Here is a 9,270-nt window from a genome sequence, read left to right as displayed (position 1 = left end):
AGGCAAAAGTTAGGGATAACAAAGTCGAAAAAGGGTTACTATGTACCTTCGACAAAAGGAAAATATTACAAAAAAAAAGGAGAATGACTGCCTTTGCAGATAAACCTTTGGTTTTTGAGCCATCATAAATGTCAATGTCATAATTCCCAAAGTCTTTTGGAGCCTAAACGCATAGTCAACTGAGCATAGGACTGGAGAACATCACGAAGATGGGGATGGGTACAAATAAACTTCGAGCCTCTATCTTTTGTTTCTTTAAACCGTGAACCAGGCCACGTTACAACCCTTAAAAGTCCTAACTGAAGCATGGTTAGTTCGAAAGCATATCGTTACCAAAGGTATCCCGACTCCTTAAGGTCTACTATAACTCTTGAGTTGATATCACTTTCTTACAAAAAAAAACTTCGTTTTATTCAAAAAATGTTTTTAAACTTTCAAGACAGACATATGCATTCGCATCTTATGAATTTCATTGCAAAGTACACTTGTCTATGTGGATTCAGATGTTTAAACATCAGGGAGAAGTTGCATGGGGCATGGCTAATGGCTAAAAAATCCTACTGACTGACGAAGTAGCTTTACAAACTCTCAGGAGAAATAAACTCCTATGCTTGGGGAGAGACCAAATTTCTAGGAGAAATAAACTCCTATGGTCGGGGAGAGTCAATATAACTCGAAAGATTGTGCCCCAAGTTTCGTCAACCATGAAGGAATTTTCCCTAAAGGATTCTTGGAGAGATTTGTTGAATCTCGACGTAACTGCCCCAGATTGGTTGAACGCAAGAGAGATTCCTCGACGTGATCGCCCCAGATTGATCAAAGCTTGAAGAGATTTATCGACATGATTGCCCCAGATATGCTGAATTTGAGAGGTCGAACCTCGATTCAGTTGCCCCTGATTAGGTACATCTTACTGGAATCCTCAAGCCTTCATTGTTTTGAAGTCAAGCAAACATGGAAACAACTTTACCACGCTAAACGGAATCTTCAAATTCTTCCCCTCAGGGTAATGAAAGGAAGCATTAACTGTTCATGCCTAATGGAGTTCTTTAGAGAACCTGTCCCTTGATGGTCAACATTTGGAATGATTAGCTTTTACTCCTCGGAGTTCTCAAGTCTCTTGTACTTTGACATGATCAAGTTACTCACTGTTTCTCATCATGGTAACTTCCTTGATGTTAAGCACATATTTGTATGCAAAAGAATGTTAATTCTAAGAATGATGATTCTAATGCAAAGCCTATGTTAGTCTTGAAGTTTTAAAACTTTTTATTGAAATGAGGTTGCGACCTCTCTTGAATGGATCACTAGTCGACACAACCTCGATTTTTGCATATGGAAGATAAAACAAGCATACGATACCAACATAGATATGAGTCTCGCTTCATTGGGAGTCAATTAAACGCTATCTCGTCGGAGTGCGCTTTCAAAATAAACCCCACTTCAATTAGGACTTTTAAGGGTTGTAACTTGGTCGGGTTCACGGTTTTCAGAAAACAAAGGATTTTTAGGCTCAAAATTATTTGTACCCACCCCCTTCGTGATGTTCTCTAGTCCTATGTTCAACTTAACCTGATACGAGCGTTCATCCCTCACAAGGAATTTTGAGATGACTGAAGAATCAATGAGGTTTTTTCGGACATGGCAGTCACTCAGTTTCTTTTTTGGTGTCTGATCACACAACTTTGTTCTTTTGAGAAGGATTTTTATTTTGTAATCCTTGTTTTTCTCTTCTGCTTTCCCTAACGTTTGCCTGGACAAATTCTCTTGAATTTTATTTTGGAGTCCAGCGGGATGCCCTAACTTTTGCCTAAGTCACTTGTTTTCATGTTATTGACTTAGCGGGCTCTCTCTTTTTTTTTTTAATTCTTTTTTGAACAAGTCGTGTGATCTTGCGTTGCTCTCGATTTGTTCGAAAGATTGTGACTGCCTCATTCTTTGATTGATGAGGGATAACCATTGTGTCATCGTCATCTTTTGACATCTTGATGGAATAAGGATAACCATTGTGGTTTTGAAATTCCTCAACCTTTTGAAGGATAACCATTGGTGTATCCTACCATTGATGAGTTTTGAACGCTCGATCAAATTAAATGAACACTACCCTTCCCCAGGGTTAAAATTAAGGGTTTTTTATGAGCAGAAAAGAAACTCCTACTTCAAGGCTCAAAGGGGTTATCGAGGGTTACACTCCCTTATATCTCCAGTGTTTGGGGATTTGAAACAATGCCTGTACATCCTCAGTAGGGTTTTATTCAAAAGCACACAATTAGACATTTTGCATTTTTATTTTTCATCATTCTCCCTCAGCTTTTTTGCCTAAGCAAGCGATTAGTAAAGGTATCGTAATGCCAAAAACATTTTATGAGTGAAAACGAATGGATTACTTCAAGACAAACATAAACAGTGTATTATGATTTTCATTCATAAATTAACAAGTTTTTACATGCTATAAATGCTTAAACAAACAATGAAATGTTACGAATGAGAATGCAATGAAGAACTGAATGGTTGCCATTGTTGAGGAGACTTGACTCCGTTTGGACTTATTGCTCTCGAATACTTTCTGCAATTTTGAGACCTCATAGGGACTTTAATTTATGCATGAACCTCTTGGAGTGAACGACACACAATCCTCAGTCGAATGGCTTTGTGCTCCAGCATGGTAGACACTTAGCATTGTCACGTGTTTCTTCCAAACACTTCAGATTACTTCAAAAGAGAACTCCAACGAAGTCACCCAAGAGTTGTAAATTTTTGCCTTACTTTAGGGATTCGAGCAATGCGAGTGGTGCACTGCTCAAGATAAGAGTACGTCTTGCTTATCCCTCAATCGGGAGCCCCAAGCATAGTTTCTAGAATAGTAATTATAGCGGTAAAAATGTGACTCGACGCGTTTTCACGCATTCGAAGTACAACAGAGTCGCCACCGAACTTTATTTATTCCAAGAAGGAAAGGGAAAATATCGATAAAACCCACAAAGAGAAAAGGAATGGATAAGATGGTCATCGCAACCAAATTTAGGTTCGGGAGTCGGTTAAGCAAGAGGAAGGTATTAGCACCCCTCACCTCCATCGTACTCGATGGGACCCATTTAGTTAATCTTGTGATTGTTAGCTTATTATCTACTTGCGTTATTTATTGGGTTGGAAAGAAGAAAGGAACAAAAAAAGATTTTTTATTATTGTGCTCGCCAAGACGTTTGTATCTTGTGCCTACGTATTCCCTAGTGCAATGGGAAAGTCAGAGCAATCGTAGTTCGGGCTAAAACTACGAAATGTTTTGTTGATTGATTTTAGCGAGAGGTACTCGATCGCTTTCAAATGGAAATACTACGCGCACATGGATATGATATCACTACAAGAATGAATAACTAAATCAAGATAAGACATGATTTTGGCCATCATCGCATTCGAGTGGAAGATGTTAGATCTTCACATGTGGAAGTATGTTCGTATTGAAATTGAATAAGTGTCTCGTTTTATGAAAAAAAGTGTTTTAGAATGTAAAAGGGTATGAATGAATTGAAAGTTTGTTTGTTAAGAGAAATCAAACATTTAAACAAAAGCTTAACGGCCATCGCTCAAATGTTTGAAAGAGAAAATTGTACAAGTACGTACAACCTCCTCGTAGGTGATGAAGATGATTTGATGAGTTGAAAGAAATTTAATTGGATCCAAGTATTTAAACAAAAGCTTAACGGCCATCGCTTAAGATACTTGAAAGAGTGTTTGTTAAATTGATTTTTATAAAGTCTTTAATGGAGTTTAAACATCCAAACAAAGGCTTAACGGCCATCGCCTAAATGTTTAAAGAACAACTTGTACAAGTACGTACAAACCCTTCTTTCCATTGTAGATAAAATGATTTGAATGTTAAAAGAAGGCATTTTTGTTAGAAAGGTGAACTAAATCGAGTTTGAGAAGTCTTTAATGGAGTTTAAACATTCGAACAATGGCTTAACGGCCATCGCCTAAATGTTTAAAGAACAAATTGTACAAGTACGTACAAACTCTTCTTTCCATTATAGATAAAATGATTTGAATGTTAAAAGAAAAGCGTTTTTTGTAAAAAAAAGGTGAATTAAATCGAGTTTGAAAGAGTCTTTAATGGAGTCTAAACATCCAAACAAAGGCTTAACGACCATCGCCTAAATGTTTAAGAACAATTTGTATAGGTACGTACAAACCCTTCTTTCCATTTGAAAACTCAAAACTCGATTCGAGTAAAAAGATATTTTTGTATCGTTTTGAAACATCTTGGATAAAATCCCAAACATATATCTAAAGAAGAAAATATTTTTGGTCCTTTTAAATATTTTGATAGAATAGAAACAAAGATATTTTTTAATAATTTTTTATGTAAAGAAAACTCTAAACTCTAATTAATTAAAAAAAACTATTTTTCATTTTTGTATATGTGAAGACAGCATAGAGAAAACAAGACTTAAAAAAAAGTTATTGGGCCAGAAGGGCATGAAAATCGGATGGGATTGTAAGGCCCATTAACAGAATTAAAAAAATAAAGAAAAGAAGGGGCTTGGGCCGGACCGGGTCAATCCCGGATCCGGACTACTTTTATTCTCCAAGAATGGGTTGATTGAACCCTAGTCCCCTTTTCAAACGAAGCAGAACCTCTTCCTCCTCTCTCATATTTCTCTCTGCTCGTTTTCGATTACACCATGGACGAACAGCAACAACAAAAATTTCACTCTGCTCATCTCTCTCGATTCCATCTCTCCATGAACGAAGCAACAACAATCATAAGACAACGTGAACTCCCTGCCTCTCTCGATCACTCTCTCCGGAAATGTTCTCACCGAACAAAATCAGAAACATATTTCAATCAAGAAAGAACCCTATCCCCACATAAATTCACTATACGCAGAGAATAGTACAAGTTACAAACAAAAGATGCGGAAATTACATGAACAAAAGTAAAAGCGAAGGATACGAAAACAAGACCAGGTATGATATCTTTCTTCTTTGCTCCTAGTCTTCTTCAACATATCTCTTCTTCTTTCTGGGTTACTGCGAATCTGTTGGTGTGCGTTTCGTGAGTGAGTTTAGTTTGAGTGAGTTATGCGTGAGGACGTTGTGCTGAGTGCAGGGTATTGGGTGAGGTTGTGTGTTGTTTTACGTTTTCGTTGTGCGTGCGAGTTTATTGTTGCTGGTTTTGTGAGATTGATTTGAGTGAGGTAAGGTTGATGTGAGGGTTGTGGTTCTGCGTCGAAGATAGTTGAAGGTTATGGTGTATGAAAGTTTGCTTGGTGGGAGTTGAGGGTATGGTGTTTGAGAGTGAAGGAGTTTGATTCGGCAGAAGTGTTTTGCAGGGGTTAGAGCGGTTTTTCTTGGTTTGTTTGAGAGGTCATTTTGTGGCCGATCCCTTTCTCTCTTGCTGAACTGTGTCTTTTATAAGTAAACTGAAAGGAGTTTTAGGGGGAAAATTTTGAATTAGACCCTTGCTTGCTAAGTTTCTTGATGCCAATTTCTGATATGATGTTCTTTCACCTTTTTTATGCAGGTCCTTGCTATGGCTATTTTGGTGAAAGCCTTGGCTTATTGTGCAGCTTGTCTTGGAGCAAAAAGTGGATGCAGAGCATTTGGAGTGTAGTTTGGATAGTGATAGAGCAAAAAACACGGCATGAGGTGTGGCAGAGAGAAAATGCAGCGTGGGAGAGAGAATGAAGAAGAGCATTTTTGTTTGACTTTTCTGTACTATTTTTTGTAAAAGTGGGCTAAGAACAAAATGGGCCTCAATTGTAAAAACCCCTTTTTTTTGTGTTATATATATCTTATGTACATTTGACAAAAAATAAAACTAATAATAATAATATTAAAAGATAATAAAACTAATAATAATAATAATAATAAAAGAAACAAAAGTCGTAAGAACCCAGATAAATGGTAACTAGGATAAGAATATGCAAAGATGAAAAGAAAAAAAATGCAAAACGAAAACTATTTTTGTTGACTTTATTAAAAGTCTATTTCATTTCAAAAATATGCAAAATATGCGAAAACTAAATTAAATGAAATACAGATGCGACACGACCAAGAATGGATGAAATGCGTAGGTCAAAAATTAGGGTGCGACAGATGCCCCTATTTAAGTTTCTTCTATCGAAGATGTGAAGAGACTTAAATACAAAGTACACAATTTTTGTCCTTCATATGCAAATGAAATGCAATGCATGGATTTTTTTTGAATGCAATATGATATGAGATATATGTTGAACTCCGTGGGGAATCAGGCGCCACAAGAGACAAACTATCAGTGGAATGTGTAAAAGAATTAATGAAAGAGACAGTTGGGTCAAAAGCACCGGAGATATTCAGAAAATCATTGAATAAACTCTGGAAAAAGACATTAGAGTCATCCAGAAAAACATTGAATGAACTTCGAGGAGCAATCAAGCACATCAAGAATAACATTGAATATACGAGAAACAAACATCGGAGATATCCAGAAAAGCGTTGAATAAACTCTAAAACACAATGTTAAAGACATTCAGGGGAGCATTGAATAATCTTTGGAAAACACATCCAGAAAAGCATTAGATGTGGAAGTCAAATGGAAAATCTGAGTAGTCATCCAGAGAAGCATTGAATGATACCACAGATCCTGGAGAAAGCGTCCAAGACATTCAGGAAATCATTGAATGCATGGAGACAAACTAAATATTCAAAGACATATCTGGAAAAGCATCAGAAAAACAGAGACATATCTGGAAAAGCATCAGAAAAACAAAGATAAACTGAAACAGAAGGATAAAATTGTTTGATTGATGCCCAGTGAGTTGGACTTTGATCTCAAGGTAAGATGTTAACAACAACAAGGCCTCGAAAGAATGTAAATGAGTATGGATTTTGTTTTGATGCATGATATATGAATGATGAATGAAAATGCAATTATTCATGATAACTGAAGTAGACTCTTTTGTGAGGGAAGATTGAAACTCTGATTCCTCAACACGAGAACATTGCCAACTCTGTTATGTCACACTGATGATCCCTTTGAAAAGGACTGATAAATTGCCTGGGGATCGCTGAAGAAAACTTCCCTTGATTGACTGATTGTTTCCTGATCGTTGCTTCAGTGCTTGAAATGAATGTTGGGAACACTTGTCCTAATATAAGTCTTGAACACCAGGATCTTGAAGTAGCATGCCCCTGATAGGATCACTAATTAAGTTTCTCGACTGTTTGAACTTCCTTGAAAGACGAGTACTTGCATGCAAATAAAATGTTCATTCAAAATGGTAATTTTAATGCAATGTTCAAAGCATATTTTGAAATCAAGATCATTATTGGAATGATGTTATTGATGTAAAGAAAATGAATCAAAAGTCCAAACACAATTGTCAAGACAATCAAAGTGATGGATAAAGCAAAAGTATGGTAAAACAAACGATTTGCAAAGATCTTTAGGAGTCAGGTTAACGCAACCTTGTTGTAGTACGCTTTCAAAATAGACCTTGCTTCAATTAGGTCTTCAGAAGGTTGTAACGTGGCTTGGTTCACGGTTCTAGAAACAAAGGATATAGGCTCAAAATTTATTTGTACCCACCCCATTCTTCGTGATGAACTTCAATCCTATACTCAGTTAATTCAAACTATGCATTCAGGTTCCAAGAGGTTTTGGAATTGCACCTATGATAATGATGATGACTCAGAAGTCAAGGGAATCTTTGAAATGGCAGTCACTTCTTCCTTTTGATAGTCACAACTTTTATTGTTGTTCAAGGAGTTTATTGACTTCTCTTTTTCGCTTTATATCCCTAACTTTTGCCTGAACTGTTTCATTTGAGATCACAGTCAGCGGGATGCCCCAGTTTTGCCTAAGTCTCCTTCGTAGGTTTTGACTTAGCGGGCTTTTTCTTTGAAATTTTTTGTATTGGAAAGATAGTGACTGCCTTGATGATGATTAATGATAACCATTTTGGTCACTTTTGATTGAAAACCTTATTGAAAGGTGAGAGGAATGATTCTCTTGAAATTGAATGCACAACCAAAATAACTGAGAACTACCCTGCCCCAGGTTAAAATTGCGGGTTTTTTGTTTAAAAAGAAACTCCAACTTCGAAGGCTCAAGGGGGTTGACAAGGGATTAACTTCCTTATTTCTCCAGTGTTTGGGGATTGAAACAATGCCTGTACATCATCAGCAAAGTTTTATTTAAAAGCATACAATTCAATGATTTGAGTATTTTGTTTTCATCATCCTCCCTCCAATCTTTGCATAAACAAAAGCTTGATAAAGAAAGTGAAAAAGAGATATTTTTTTTTTTTTTTTAAGATAAAGCATAAAGATAAACACAATGGGTTGAATCAAAATACGCAATGCTCATTTCATTAAAATTAAACACTCAGGAACAAACAAAGTTTAAATGCAGTACATGAAACAAAACAAGGAAATTGCAAACATAAAGAAACAAGGCCTAGTGACTAATCAGTGACGAGGAGGAGCTATCCTGTCTGAAACACTTGGCTTTAGGAAAATAACTTGTCATTCTCTGTCTTCAGCCACTCTTATCTTCCCCAGGTAAAGGATTCTCGACAACATTTGGAGTACGAGCCTTTAATTCTATCACCTTTCCTCTGACCAAGTCTTGTACTCTAGCCTTCAGTGCGTAACAACGTTCTAAATCATGACCAGCGGCTCCCTGATGGAACTTACAGTGAAGATCAGATCTGAAATTATCTGGAAGAGGATTTGGAGGAGTCAAGGGTCTTGTAGTAATCAAACCTAGTTCAACCAAATGAGGATACAGTTCGGTATAAGTCGTCGGGATCGGGTCAAACTGAGTCCTAGACCTTGCAGCACGATTTTGATTCTGACCAGCATTTTGGGAAGGAGCTTGAACTGGTTGCACTTTGGCAACAGAAGCAACAGCAGCTATCTGGGATTGATCATAATGTTGAGCTCTCTGACGAGGTCCTTTGCCTTCATTTGATACGACGTTGGTTTCACCATCTCTCTTCTTATAGAAGTTTCCATAAGGTTTCTTTGCCCCACTAGAGGATTCAGCAGCATTGGCAACCTTGCCATTCTTAATTCCTTCCTCTAGCCTTTGACCAATTGTCACCAAGTCAGTAAAGTTTGAGGACATACTTCCAATCATCTTCTCCCAATAGAAGGGTGAAAGAGTATCCATGAACATTCCAGTTAATTCTTTTTCAGCCAAAAGAGGTTCCACTTGAGAAGCTAGCTCCCTCCAACGTTGAGCATACTCCTTGAAGGACTCTCTTTCTTTCTGAGACATGTTTT

Source organism: Vicia villosa, linkage group LG1, assembly GCF_029867415.1.
Source record: "Vicia villosa cultivar HV-30 ecotype Madison, WI linkage group LG1, Vvil1.0, whole genome shotgun sequence".
In the NCBI taxonomy this organism is placed as follows: Eukaryota; Viridiplantae; Streptophyta; class Magnoliopsida; order Fabales; family Fabaceae; genus Vicia; species Vicia villosa.
Note: the sequence above shows the minus strand (reverse complement) of the source record.